Source organism: Tiliqua scincoides, chromosome 2, assembly GCF_035046505.1.
Source record: "Tiliqua scincoides isolate rTilSci1 chromosome 2, rTilSci1.hap2, whole genome shotgun sequence".
Taxonomy (NCBI): Eukaryota; Metazoa; Chordata; class Lepidosauria; order Squamata; family Scincidae; genus Tiliqua; species Tiliqua scincoides.
The window spans coordinates 11,546,133-11,561,567 of NC_089822.1; the positions used below are offsets into that span (position 1 = coordinate 11,546,133).

At 44.5% G+C, this 15,435-nt stretch overlaps 3 pseudogenes; all 3 read right to left on the reverse strand.

Annotated features, from left to right (window-relative positions):
• Positions 1–1,054: 1,054 nt before the first annotated feature.
• On the reverse strand, positions 1,055–1,174 carry LOC136642884 (5S ribosomal RNA; annotated as a pseudogene).
• A 4,863-nt stretch (positions 1,175–6,037) lies between these two features.
• LOC136642513 (5S ribosomal RNA) lies at positions 6,038–6,154 on the reverse strand (annotated as a pseudogene).
• A 5,387-nt stretch (positions 6,155–11,541) lies between these two features.
• Positions 11,542–11,654, reverse strand: LOC136642559 (5S ribosomal RNA; annotated as a pseudogene).
• Between the last annotated feature and the right edge of the window lie 3,781 nt (positions 11,655–15,435).

The window sequence follows — 15,435 nt, forward strand, 5'->3', positions numbered from 1 at the left end:
GTCCACAGATGCTAAGTAAACCAGTCCAATCAATTAGAGTTACCAAATCAGAGTCCAGAGCCAATAAGCCAAGTTACAGTCCAAGGTCAGGTTCCAGGTAGGTCAGTCAAATCCGTTAGGGTATCCAAGTCCAAAGCCAAAGTCCAGTCACAATCCACAGACAGATTCCAAATTCAATAAGCCAAGTCAGTCTCCTCTCCTACCTCCAACCTGCACTCCTTCAAAACCCACAAACCCTTCCTGCTCCTTATATCCCTTATAAGGCTATATCTCCTTATATCCCTGAGGGCCCTATTGCCTTCAAGTGGCTGCAGCTGTGCAGCACACTCTGCTGGATGCCCAGGCCTTACCCTTAAAGGGGCCACGGCTGACACCACATCTACCTTCTCGCAAGATCTTCCGCGATTCCAATACAGTCACTTTCTACCCAGGAGTGCATTCAGAAATGTGAGCCCCTTCTCCACAGCCTAATGTATCACAGCCCATTCCACTTGGGATGTGCATTTGCTTTTGGAACAAATGTAATCTAAGTTGAATGGGGCCCATTTGGTTGAGTTTCCATTCATTCCACCTAGCTAACCACTACTGGCTCAATTCTGTGCTGGCCTCTGCCGGCTGAACGGGTGCATGCATTGTATCAAACATGTCATAAGGCATGTTGCGGCAGTGCAATGCCGGCGGAAAAGCCTGTACCACCCATTGGCACCGGTTGGAGGCCAGCAACCCCTGGAGCAGATAAGTGGGAGCAGGGGAATGACAGAACAGGGGTAGGGAGCATTACTAGGCAGGGGAGTGTTGGAAGAGATGAATCATGTCCAGGAGTGGGGCAGGAATGGCAGAGGAGGCCTCTGCTGTATCCTATTCCCCCTCTCAATCCTTTTCCTCCAACACTGGGCAGCTCAGATTTGCGCCAGCAATATTGTTGGGGTGGATCTGAATTATTGTCCCCTTACCCAAGGAGACCTCCAGCAGCCTCTACTCCCATGCTGAATGCAGTGGAGGCTGCACCAGCCTCACAGCATGGCAACCTTCAGTCTCGAAAGACCATGGTATAAGCCTACAGCACCCAGTATTCCCAGGTAGTCTCCCATCCAAGTACAAACCAGGCCTGACCCTGCTTAGCTTCCGAGATCAGACGAGATCGGGCATGTGCAGGGTAACAGTTGCTGCATTGCAGCATGGGACTTCCAATAAGATTGGGCTGCTTGTTAGTAACTAACCCAAACTTACTACAAACCAACATAAACTAATATACTATATAAAACACTATTTTATTTTGTTTTTATGGTTGTGAGCCAGCTTGAATTGCAAAAGAAAGGTGGGGTATCAATTTTCTGAAACAAAATAAATACAGTTAAGATTTGGTTCTTCAGTGAAGTTCAGTGAAACAATATCTTGGTTAAAGAGAAAGGTTTTCCACCCTGCAAAACTCTTGAATCCAGGCTGAAGGGATTTCCAGCCCATGACCTTGGTTAACTCCGGCCCCTTGCCTCCCAGGTGAGGCTTGGCACACACATGATGTGCGTTGCCAGCCATGCGCTTGCTGAGATGGCACCGATTTCCTTGCAATGTCAATTACCAATCAACAGCACAGCATGGGAGAAGACAGGGGTTCCAGCAGCATATGTGTTAATGAATCACACATTAGAACTCTATTCCACCCCCCCCATGCTCATTTAAAGGGTGAGGACAGACAATACTGCAAGGCATTACAGAGACTTTTTTCGAACTGGCATCCACCTTACTGCGGCTAATTTATCTGCAGGGTGTCAGAGAGAAAGTATTTCTCAGCTGAAACTAATTCACATTCTCATAAGCCATTACTTTGGTTTAGTGAACAATTTAACTCTCTCTTCTCTTCCTAGGCTAAGTTTGCAGTCTCTGCTTAATAATATAGGGCAGCCGTTTTCAACCACTGTGCCACGGCACACTGGTGTGCCGCGGATGGTCTGCAGGTGTGCCTCAGGAGTTTGGGGAGGGTCATTTATTAGTATGGCCATTGGGGGATTGGAGCCCCCAGCCAGCAGCAGGGTGTGCCTTGTCAATTGTCAAAATACGGAGGGTGTGCCTTGGCAATTCTAGCACCTTGTCAGTGTGCCATGAGATGAAAAAGGTTGAAAATCACTGATATAGGGCATCCAAAAGACACAGGGCATAATCCTAACCTCTGTACCACTGCTCAAGGTTAATGTGATGCTTCAGTTTCCTAGAGTAACCCAGCTGCAAGAGCTTCTGTGAATCTGGCATCATGGCAGAAAATCCACATGGCAGCACAGGTAGGTCATTATGAGCTCAATCCTATTATTCCCTTCCCCCCCCCCAAACTGATGCAGTGAAGAGGTAATCCAGCAAGGAGGCACTCCAGAAGGCAGTCCAGGAGGTCTCCTTAGAGTAATGGAACAATGTTCTCTTACCTGCGGTAAGCCTCTGTGATGCAGGAGGTCTACTCAGACCTGCAATAGCTAAATAGCTGGCACAGGTCCATGTTGACCAATGCTGCGGGATTGGGACCATGAAAGGGGTTAGGATTCAACGGCCACTACTGCTGCTGAACCCACCCTCTTCCTGGACCTGAACCACCCATCCCCTGCCCCATCACTGCCCCATATCACCTTCCCCCAATCCTGTTCCAACTTCCATCACCCCTCCCGTCAACTCACCTCCGTTTTCATCCTGATCCTTTTAACCAGGGATCCCAAGGCTGCCATCCTATCCACTGCCATCCTATCCACAACTACATGGGAGTAAGATCCATTGCCTATAATGGTACTTTCTTTAGAGTAGACATGCATAAGATAGGGATCTAAGCAACTGTCCTAAGCTCATGTGGTATCACTTTAGTCATTCCCCAGACTGCAACACCCTGTACTTTACAGCCCTGGTCCTCCCTCTTCTCTGCCTGTCGCTGATCTGGATCTCCCTCCAGTATTAACATGCCTCTCCTTTTAAAAAGTGCATTTTGAGGCTTTTAAAAAGGCATGTAACAACACAGTGGCTTTCATAGTGTATTCCAAGGAACCTTAGGGTTCCTTGGATGCTTGTCAGGCATTCCTCAATGATAAGATAAGTAATGACAGGTTTCCCTGAAAAAAATGCCCTCCCCACCATGGTGGATCTTCCTCTGCAAGCTGCAACCACAGGGCGGTTTGGGGGTCAGTGGATTGTTGGGTGTACTCTGAGTTTGCATGGAGCGATGATGAGATTCAATTAATGATGGATGATGAACTCTCCTGGACTCAATTTGGAATTGCGCTTGGCAAACTGAGCTACTTCTCCCCTATGCAAAATGCAAGAAAACAACTCATGCTTTGAAAACCAGTTCAGAAACTCTGTAGCACTGCCAGTGGTGTCACTGACAAATGGCCAGATCCAAACACATCAGCTCCCGTCATGCTTCCCCCAGCTACCCCCATGAAAATCTCTGACCATCACCTCTTCCTTTCTCCACACTTACCTAGTTGCGGCATGACAGCAGTAGTAGTGGGACACCCATAAGGGTCTCCCTAGAAGCCTCAATTGGCACCTAGTAAGTTATAACTGCACATTCCTGGCACCAAGGAACTTGGAAATGTAGTTCTTCAGGGTACCTGAGTTAACAGTGAAGAATTGTGGGAACTGGAGAAAAATGTTTTCCAGGGATCCTGTGCTGCTGTTGATGAAGCATTTTAGGTGGCAGGGAGCACAGGAAACAGCAGCATTGACAAGATCACTGACTCCATGAGCCAGGCCTGAATTCAGTAGAACCTGAGCTGAGCTTGCATTGGGGTGAGGCTTATTCCTACCTCACTCTGACCACTAGGCTAAGCCAACATTATTTCTTTAAATTTTCTGTCCTGCTTCCAAGATTCAAAGCAGTTCGCTGCAAACAGAAAAGCCCATTGTCAAAGGAAAAGCAAACAGCACAAAACAATCCATGAGAACAAAAGAGACAGAGGCAAGCAGCCAAAAAGTCTAAAGTCTTCATACCACATTGAAAGCTCACCTGAATCAGGCTGCGGCAGAAGGCAGGCTCAGGGGGGGCAAGCTGGCACAGAGAGTTCCATAGCTTTGGCAGTGCCCTTTCCTGCATGCTTACTCACCATGCCTCAGTTAGAATAAACAGGAGAGTGACCTCAGGGAACGGGCAGTCTCTTATGGGAGGAGGTGCCTTTTTGGTACTTTGGACCCAAATCATTTAGGCTTTAAAGAATAATCAGCATCTTGAACTTGGCCTGGAAGTGAATTGACAGCCAGGGACACTCGAGCATTCAGACACCTTAGAAAAGCAGCGCCCTTCGCATGTACAGCTGCACAGGACTTTTCAGACCTTCCAGGGACACAGCCTGACACAGCAATGCCCTCCCATGTGCATTTATTGCACATGCTAGGAACAGCTGAAAAGTGCCAATGTGGACGAAAAGGATGGTGTTATCCCTGTTCTCGGAGTTGCTCTACCATATTTGCTTGGTCTTGATTACCCCAAATGTGAAGTTTTCTGCAGAAATGGATCGCCACAGTGGCATAGCTAGAGGGGTTGCAAAACACTAAGTTTTGCTGGAAGCCTCACCACAGCGTTCAAGCAGTCCCCCTCCCCTCCGCTTTGGAGCCATTCCAGGCAGTGGGAGCAATACAGAAGCAAAAGTGGAATGGCTTCAAAGGGGAGCGGGAGGGGCTGCTTGCAGGCTGCGGGGATGCTCCCTGCAAAACTTAGTGCTTTGCACCCCCTCTACTTATGCCACTGTGGGTGGCATCCCCACTTTTGATGCCCAACCCCTTGATGGTGAACATGGAGTCTGTTAACAAAGAAGTTAAGACGATGAGAATTTCAGAAGCTCCCCTAATTGCTCTGTTTGCTTTTTGTGCATGTCCATCTCTGAAGGCAGCTTTCCATCTTGTTCCTCTACTGGTTGCATCTTGGATTGTTGTAAGAAATGTATGCCAAAAAAACCACCCCAATAACCATTATTAACCATTACAGGAAATATAAGAGACACAAATTGAGCAAGTAAAAATTGAACGTGCAGGATGTAATTCCTTTCCCGAATTGCACAAAGTCAAATATCTTCTTGAGTTCAAGGGAATTACATTATATATGCTTCAGCAAGAGATGTGTACCCTTTGAAAACAATAATGAACTGCGTTTTGCACTCATTTACATACCTTTGATAAATTACTGTAACCAGATTAGGGAGATAAAATAACTAGTCTATTAATTACAATGATTATTATTTAACGGAAAATGGGATTCTGGGCATTGTATATAGTCAGAAGAAGACTTAGCAATGCATTATGTGGATGTGGTCTTTTATCTTCAAGAGTAAGATAAGTGTCCAGTCCCTTCAGCAATTGGAAGAATATGTTCATTACCTGCACAAGATTTATAAGTATAATTGAGGGTAATATTTTAAAACTATTTGTTTGATTTTAAAGTACACGGAGAACACGGCAGAAGTATTTCTTTAATTAAACTCGGCAATTTCCTGAGTGAAGATATCTAATGAGGGTTCTATTTGTACGGAAATCGTTGACTTAAAAAGCTCTCATGGTAAGTACTGCACCATAAAAATGGGGTTAGATAGACAGAATGCAATAGAAAGATTTTAGAACACGACAAGCTGGTTTGAATGTTCTGACCTTATTATTTTTCTTATAACCTAAAAAAAAAAATGAAAAAGGGTTGTATCCAAGGATGTTCTTCCTCCAGAAGAAAGGTGTTGACAGAGGAGAACACCTCTTCCTGTTGGTGGAAAAGAACATTTGTATATAACCCATAGTTTAGCTCTAGTAATTAAAACAATGATTAAAATTCAAAATGAAAGAACAGTATTCATTACTTCTAGCAGTCAATCAAGCCTTGTGCAGAAGTTATCATCCATCCGTTCGATGAAATGTATGGGGGGGTGGCATCACAGTGGAAGGGCCCATCTCCAGTTCTTGTCCATTCATTCAACTCCCAAACAGCTCTTACATGTATGTGCTGGAGATGGACCTATCCAATGAATGCACATCAAGTAAGGGATTTGGTTGGCAACCTTCAGTCTCGAAAGACTCTGGTATAAGCCTACAGCACCCGGTATTCCCAGGCGGTCTCCCATCCAAGTACTAACCAGGCCTGACCCTGCTTAGCTTCCCAGATCAGACGAGATCGGGAATGTGCAGGGTAACAGTTGCTGCCAAGTAAGTAAGGGATTTGTGGTATTCAAAACAGCAACTTTGGTCCGGAATGGGCCACCATATACTGAGAGAGTTTATCCTTGAAAGAATACCAGATAGTGGGAACAGAAGCAGATGCTGCGTTCCGACTCTGCTTGTGAGCATTCCAAGGTATTGAGATTTGTACTGAGATGTGCAGCACAGGATAAGTGCAGGCTGGAGCTCACCTCAGCTAAGGGAATATTTTTCCCCTTTCCCTGAGTCAAGCCCCAGCCACCCCTGTGGGGCTACTGGGATCTTTGCCCACAAAATAGCAGGTGCAAATCCAAGCAAGCCATGTAAGGCTGCTCAAGCCAGGGATGGGGATTAGGATCCAGCCTGAGCTGCCATAGATGATCCAGTCCCTCTCCTGGACCTGACCCACCTTCCATTCCGCCCTCCCCACCCTCCCCTGCCGCAAAACGCCCCATCCCTGGAATGCCCTCCTGCCACTCCCTCCCACCCCCACCGCCCAGTACAAACTCATCCCATTGGGCCAGCGCAGGGGCTCAATCTGTGTCCCTGGAGCCAGCGCAGGTCTCCGCGCCAGCCCAGCCAACCCCAAGTCAGCACTAACTTGCTTTATGACACATTTGTGAGAAGCTAGTGCAGGGGGACTGCTTCAGCTCAAGTGGCACTATAGATTGTGCCCTGAGGATGTTAACTATTCTGTAGTGAAGGAAGGACTCTGCACATGTTCTGAAGCATTTCTGAGCATTTCATACATCTCAGTGTTGCACTCTGGAGTCTGGTTTTGGTGGCTAAAGAGTTGGGCTTGGATGTGAGATCCAGATTTAAGTCCCTATTATTTTTAATTATATATAATTAATGTTATCAATAGTGATCCCAAGATCCCAGCAGTATTCAAACCCTCTCATCATGCAGCCCGACTCAGTACAATCACAAGCACTCCACTGGTAATAAAAATAGGCTTGCTGAAATATAAAAAGCCTGTCATTCTACTCTCACTGCCATGGTTCCCCAAAGATGCCTCCTTTTTCTGTTGTGTTCTGGTGGGTTTCATACATTTTTTACAAGCACTGGTGTTTACATTTTTACATTTGGTCCCACTTCCTCACCAACCAACCCCCCACCCCCAACTGCTTCGGTTACTGAGTTGTTGCTGCTTACATTCTTTTGTCTCGCAACTGCTTTTCACGCTTACAGTCTCTTCTTTAATGTCCTCTGGCATATGTCAGGTCACCATTGATGGCTACATATTATTTTTTTAACAGAAGTTTCCCCCATGCTGGGATTGCCTTGTGGATTTTTTGTGGTTTTTGTGGATACTCTACACAGTCTTTCTCATGTTCAGACCAAACTGCCGTGCAATAAGCAAACACATATCCAGGTCTTTTTAAAAAAAAAACAAAAAAAAAACCCAAATTCAGCCCTTTCAATGGAGGTGGAACTACATTTTGGAACATGTGGCAGCTCCACATGTTCCAAAATGTAGTTCCATGCAAAATAGCATCCTGTGCTTCCTCTTTTCCCTCCAGATTGTGTATAGCATACGAAAATGCTAGTAAGTTCATTGGCCACATCTATCTCAGCATTGTCTACTCTCAGGGGCAGTCCGACTCGAAACATCACTGATGCTGTCTTGGGTCTGCAGCCTCTGTGCTACAAACAAAAAACATGATCAATGCTGAGAGCATGCAGTGGCTGGGCTTAAAGGTGGTGGCCCAAGGGCTGGTGGTGTCATGTCGCCCCCCCCCATTGCTGACTTTCACACCCAGGGCAGCCCATCCCCATCGCCTTGTGACACCACTTCTCACTTGACTAAATGAGAAGCAGACCATTGAGGCTAGTATTGGCATCAGGTTTGAGAGAGGTGGAGGTGACAGGTGGGGTGAAAGGCACCCTGAATCTGCCACCCCCTCGGGCTCCTTGCAATCTGCTGCTGATGCAGCCTGCATCAGGTGGCTTCACAGATGGACTGGCAGTGTCTACTCTTGACTAAGAGGCAGGCTTGGGTCTCAGAAACCTTGCTGCCTGAGATATTTCAGCTGCTGTTGCTGAAGTCTAAACCTGAGACTTTCTCTGTGCCAGGGTGCAGCAATGGCCCCTCCACACTGAGCTACGGGCTCCTTCTTACAGGATATCATGACACTGCAAGTTTCTACAACTTCCATATCATTGGCCTGGGCAGAGAAATGTTCTTTATGTACTTTATGACAGAAGAAGAGAACGCAACATGGAGATGCTGCTTTTGGTGGCAGTTATGCCTTCCCTAACATATAGCCCTAAGTCTCAGCTTGTCTCTTACTGTTTGTCTTGCTCACACACCCAGCAAGAGATTATGATCACATGCCATTCCGAATGCTTTTTATTCTCGTGAGATCTCTCGAGTTCATTGCTGTCTGACAGCTGTTCTGGTGAGTTGCCTAAATTAAGTTGAAATATAAGTAAATTTGAAATTCAGCAAGTGTTCTCTTGACGAAACAAAGCTCATGCATTTACTGAGTGGCCTTGGGAAAATCACAGGCTTAGAGTCTTGAGCCCTGGTGTGAAATTACTCTACATTTGGACTGGTCTCTCCCTTCACATACTTCCAGCTTGGTGTAGCTTTCCCAGGCTCCCTTGCAGGAAATGAAGCAGCATGGAGGACGCTGAATTGGAACATTTCTCTGGCCATCTATTCAGTGACACCAAATTCGGAAAACCATCTACAGTATGTTGTTCCCCTCATACTAGTTTTCCTAAAATGTGCAGGATAACAGCTGGGTCTTTCAGAAGTCACACCACGGACAGTCCAGTTCCAAAGGAATGTTCTAGCTCAGTGGTTCTCACACATTTAGCACCAGGACCCACTTTCTAGAATGGCAATCTGTCAGGACCCACCAGAAGTGATGTCATGACTGGAAATGACATCATCAAGCAGGAAAATTTTTAACCATCCTCAGCTGCAAACCTACCCACATTTATCCAGGAGTACATCCCATTTACTATCATTGTTAAAAGAATGTATATAGTAGCTTATTAAAAATACAGGTCTGTCACATTTCCCCAAATGCAGTCACATACCACGGTAGCATCATCTAATATTAAAAATAAAATACTGAAATGAATGGGGACCCGTCTGAAATTGTCTCATGACCCACCTAGTGGGTCCCGACCCACAGTTTGAGAAACTCTGCTCTAGTTGTTTGAATACAAATGTAGCTGTTAGGATTATCACCTGCTCATAATTTTGATAGACTGTTCCTATTTTGAAAATGCTGTGCAAAAATGAAAAAAGTGTAATTTGCCCATTTTTTGTGTGTGACGGTAGATTTGTGTGTCTCAGCAAACTTCAATAATTCCAATCTTGTGTTTAATTCCTATCATGTGACAGCGGCTCTGAGACATCCCACCAGATCAGGTAGGTCAGCAGGGGGACAGTTTGGGGGAGGACCGTGGGTGAGGGAGGGAGTGGGGCGGGATCAGCGGAACTCCTGGATTCCTGGCCTGACACCGGATCTAAATAGCCAGCACAGACTTGAGTACCCCATTGCAGGGCCTGCTCCCTTACCTGGGGGAAGGGGTTGAATGTCTCCTTCCCCCAAGGAGCCACCGGTGGCTGCCTGGTGCGCTCTGGATGTAGCGGTTGCCATTTTGGCGCTGTTAATTCTTTGGGTGCCAGGCATCTCAGGATTGGGCTGCCCACTGAAAAATATCACACATGGGGTGATCCAAAAGCTCCCTCTGTGATAGCTGACATATGCAAGCCATCACTGGAGGCCTTTGGTTTTCCTGTGACTAAGTTGCATGTGTGAACCTTGTCCAAGTAAACACTAATCAAACGTAGGATGCATGCATGAAGGAACCAGACCTGGATCAGGGTGTCAGCCATTCTTTTGCATTTTGAAAAAGATTCTTGGTCAGGCTGCAGTTTGTATGAGTTTTAAGTGAGGTTTGTTTTTTTCCAAAGCTCTCAGCGCAGTTGAAGAGAGGCAGGTTTGCAGTAAAATACCACCTGTCAGGTCTTATTATTCAGATCCTTCACACTAGAGATTTGTTATATTAAAGGGCATTGGAATTACTTGTGTCAAGTAAATGAATTATAATTAAATGATATGTAGATTATTAAAACACTCTTACCACAACAGGGAAACCTAAATGATATCATAAGACAGCCCCCATTACGGAATTAGCTTATTTTCTGCATTTCTCTTTGATTTGCCATTAACTGAAAATCGTTCTCAGGTATCAGAACCTGCTCCTTTTCCTTACAGCTTGAAGTCTCCACACACCATAAAAGAGGGGAAATGATGATTCCAGGAACTGTTGACCTCTGCTATGAAATCTGGAATTGCCATTTAACGACAAGGTAGTTTTCCAGGTTTCCACATTTAACTTTTTGGAGGAGAAGACAAAAAAGGGGAGGTTAGATTGCAGACTCTAAACTTACACTAGCTTTCATAACAGTTAATGAGATCTGGAACTGACCAGATGTTTTATCATTCCTGGCAGCCAATATGCAACAGTAGTGCGTCCATCAAAGTCAATCTCATACTACAAGGACAGAGTGATCACGGCCAGGGATGTGAGTGATTCTCACCAGATTTGTCCCATGCCTTCCTCTTCTTGAGATCTCTAATTTCTGGCTAACATAAATGTAAGAAAAGCTCTGCTGGATCAAGTCAAAGACTTATCCAGCATTCTGTTTCCCTCAGTAGCTCAGTGGTTTGTTAATGTTTAATTTGCCAATATGCTCTAGAACTTCATCCCCAGACACTTCTATTTGACTCCGTGGTTCACACTCCATCCTGGAGAAAGTTAGTTTAGGCTTTGTATTTGCCCTCTTTCTGTAGTGAAGACAAATGCAAAGAATTCATTCAGCTTCTCTTCTATAAGCTTCCTTTTTATTCCCTTGTCATCCAATGGTCCAACTGCCTCCCACTTCTTATATACAATATTCAAATAAATTTGTATTGTTTGCCTTGCAGTTTCTAGGTAGGCACATTCAGAAATGTAAGCAGACAATAAAGGATGCATCATCTGCATTATCTAAAATGTTTCTCTCCTTGCTATGACCTCCAATTTGCTCTCCCCCCCCCCCCGGCCTGGAATGGCTCTGAGGGGGAGGGGCCCCTTGCATGCTGGGGTGTGGCTTCCTGCAAAACTTAGTGCTCTGCACCCCTTCTAGCTACACCACTGCCAAGTCACTATTCTCATTCCAGTGGCTAGAATGCCATATGGTTAACCAGGGGCACAGATAAGGGGTAGCTGAAGCACTCAGGTGACATCAAATCCAAAGGTGGTCATGACTGTAGGAACATGGAGGTTGGCTTCCATCTTGGAAGTATAAATGTAGTATAATTACTTTACAACAGTTCACTGTTTTTGGTTGGTTGGCAACCTTCAGTCTCGAAAGACTATGGTATAAGCCTACAGTACCTGCTATTCCCAAGCGGTCTCCCATCCAAGTACTAACCAGGCCTGACCCTGCTTAGCTTCCAAGATCAGACGAGATTGGGCATGTGCAGGGTAACGTTTACCTTCCACTGTATTTATGTCCTCAGATTTATTTCCATTTATGTTCATAGAGTTATACCACTGAAGTTAAATATACGTTGAGGGGATGCATCTAGTGAGCTTCATGACTGAGTAGGGATTTGAATCTACTTCTTCCCAGTCCACATCCAGCAATCCAACATACTGGAAAGACATGAAAAACTTAACAAGGGCCTAGTTTATGCTCAGCTATGTTCTTCTCCATCCTTTGTACCATTATTTTCACAACATGGAATATTGCAATGACCAAAGTGGTTAAAAAACACTCTCGAGTATCCCTGATTCTGTAAATGAGCTCTCTTCAAACAGTATGGCATGTATATCTTGAATAATACAGAGTTTATAAAAATTAACCTAATGGACCAAGATGGGCTTAGTTAAGCCATTCTGAACTCATTCTTGCTGGACCCCTTTAATGTTCACCAATTAAAATGTTTACTGGTCAGATTAGTCATGGATGAGTTCAGTGCATTAATCCACTGAGCCATCCAGTCCCACAGGACATTGTAATTTGCTTTCAAGATATTAGAAGCATGTTATATTGTCTCTTAAATAATAAGAAGCCTCATGCTGGTCTGCATCTATTTTCATAGAACTGAATTTGTTTTATGTACCTCTCTATAAACCTCCATTCAAGCCAGATGCTTCCATATTACCATTCTCTGAGTCCTTCTTTTGCTCCTTTTTCTTTTTACCTTTAGCTTTTCTTTCTGTTAGTCCAGTGCTTCTCAAACTGTGAGTTGGGACTCAGACCCACTAGGTGGGTCACAAGCCAATTTCAGGTAGGTTCCCGTTTATTTCAATGTTTATTTTATTTTTAATATATTGGGCTTGATGCTACCATAGTATGTGGCTGCTTTTGGGGAAATGTTACAGGTCTGTATTTTTAAAAGGCTACTATGTATATGCTTTTTACTAGGATTGTCAATGGGGCTTACTCCTGGGTAAGTGTGGATAAGATTGCAGCCTTTGGGATGTTTGGGAATTTTTTAAAAAAGATCAGCAATTGCTTGGGAGGAACAAGAGGGTTCTTCTTTATTTTAAATATATTTTTAAACTTACATTTATTGTAGATTTAATTTACTTAGGGCGCAATCCTATCCTGTGCTGGAACAGGCAAGCCAAGGGGCTTGCGCTGTATCCAGCGCAGGATAGTGGCCATAAGCAGCTCAGCCAGAGGCAAGGGGAAACTTTTCCCCTTACCTCTAGGTAAGGACCACTGGCCGCTATGGGTCTCCTCCTCTGGAGGTGGCACAAGTCCAAGGAGAGCAGAGCGGCTTGAAGCTGCTCCGTTCTTCCCGGGAACAGGGGTTGGGATTCGGCATAACTGCTGGATCCCAGCCCCACCTCCCTCTCCCTGCCCGCCCTGGGGCCACCCACCACCCGTTTCGACGCAAGCATGGGAATGCTTCCGTTGGGAAACTGGCGCGGAGGCTTATGTCAGCCTCCGCAGGCTGGTGCTTCTTGGAACGCTGGCCCGGCTTCCTCTTGAGGGGGCACAAACATGCTTTATGGCACATTTATGTCCCGCCCAGGCCGGCGCAAGGCACTTTCTAGGATTGTGCCCTTACTTACTTAATTGATTTGATTCTGTCATATGAGGGGTGTTAAAAATTTTCCTGCTTAATAATGTCACTTCTGGCCATGACATCACTTCCAGGTCAATGACATCACTTTCAGTGGGTCCCAACAAATTGTCATTCTAAAACATATGAGCTAAAACATGTGCTAAAACATATGAGAATCACTGTTCTACACATTGAAACCACATCAAAGAATGCCGATACAACCATATGTACAAACAGGGCCAGATCATAGATACGCTTTTTTCTCCATCTTCCTTATTTGTGAATAAAAAATAGATAACAGAACAATAATAATAACAAAAACAAAAATGAAAATGAAAAAGGGGAGGATATACATATAAAATGTGTATGAGATATAAATTACAATACTGTAGAGGGCCAGCCCATAGATGCCATGAACAGAGTGGTGGACTGCAGGAAACAGCCAACAGTCTGAGATGCTGAGATGCTCCATGTCTGCTGCTGCCAAAACCAGAGCAGATACCTACTTCAGCATGTGTATACAGAACTGGGGCACAGGCTTCCCCCCTTATTTGCACACAGCCATCTTCTGGCAGCACTTGCAAAATGGCCGCCAATGGAGTGCTGTGCACACTGTCAGTAGCCATTTTATGAAACTGTGTAGTACTGGGCTGTTAGCATGTGTACACTTGGCCCACCAAAAGGGCAGCCTTTTGAACTCTTGTAGTTCAATTGTACAACTTCACAAATTGCTTAAAGTCAACAGAAGGCCATGGACATCCCATGAAAGTTTCATAGGGTCAACAGGATTCAATAAATTCAATAGGGGCTGAATCTTTCAAAGATACAGAGGGGGCCCATATGCATGGATCCTATATTTGAGAATTCGCTGATCTGTGGGTTGGATCCGCGGGGCCCCTGGTGCATGCATAACATGCACGCCCCCTCCAGAGCCTCTGCTGGCTCACACTGAGTTTCTCAATGAAAAAGTCACTTTTTCATAAAATCGGAAGTGACTCTTTAATGCTTTATAAGGCATTAGGTGTCTTATAAAGCATTAAAAATGTCACTTTCAGTTTTACAGGAAAAACAGAAGTGACTTTGTTGCCTCTAAGGTTCAGTATTTTTCCTTTTAGACTTGTAGTCTGACTTAATTGTTCTTTTGAGCATAAGAAGAGTATATGTCCTTTATCAATAAGAAATGTTAAGATATATTATTAGGAGATGATAGGGAAGGAGGGTGGCCTATCAAGAAATTCAAGACTTGCCACCAGTGGGTTTTGTTATTTTTGGGGGGGGGGGAACATTAAATTAAACATTGAAAATAGATGTTCCCAGCCCTAGTACAACTGTTTTGAAGGGGATATGCGTATATGTACCACTTCTTGTATGCAGCATTTTAACTAACGAGCTGTGATTTTCTCCAGAGCAGTAGATACAATGGCAAATGAAATCAACAGAACAATAACTTATGAGTCCTGGATGGAAATAGTCGTTTTAAGATATGCCTCCTTGCAAACAGAGAGGTCATAGCATGACAATAATGAAATATAAATGACCTGTATCGAATGATAACAATCAGGTAATTGCCAAAACATCAGTTCTGTACAAAATAATTGGTAACAACCTCTGATAAAGAAATACTTTTGTGATATTGCTGACAGCACAAGTTTCAACTCAGAGCAAAACACAGGAGCTAGAATGAAACCACAGCATCCTTTTACCAGAGGTAGCAGGGCAGGTGGAAGTTTATGGCAGAAAGTTGGATAAGATTGGGCCCTCAGTGGTTAAAGTGGAACTGAATTCCATATAGAGTTCAGCAAATGTACAAAATACATTTGGAAGGCTTCTTCAGATCCATAAATTTCAAGCACTTCACAATATATTTTAAGAGCCAATGTATTTTAATCAAGATGTTAGGCTAGATCAGGGGGAACTGGCCTCCGTGCTCTACCCAGCAGTGAAGTCCACCATTGGATCTGGTGGATCTGGACACCATTGGATCTGGATGCTGTCACCATCTCTCAATCCAACCTATTCCACAAGGTTGTTGTGGAGAAATCATGTACACAAGTATCACAAAAGAAAGGAAAGACAACATGTAATGTGGCCAAACCACAGCTCATGAGCTACATGAAGCTCTTTGACATATAATGTGTGGCTTGCAGAAATATGTTGGCTGAGCTCCTTTTTGCATTACAATATAAAAGGTAAATTT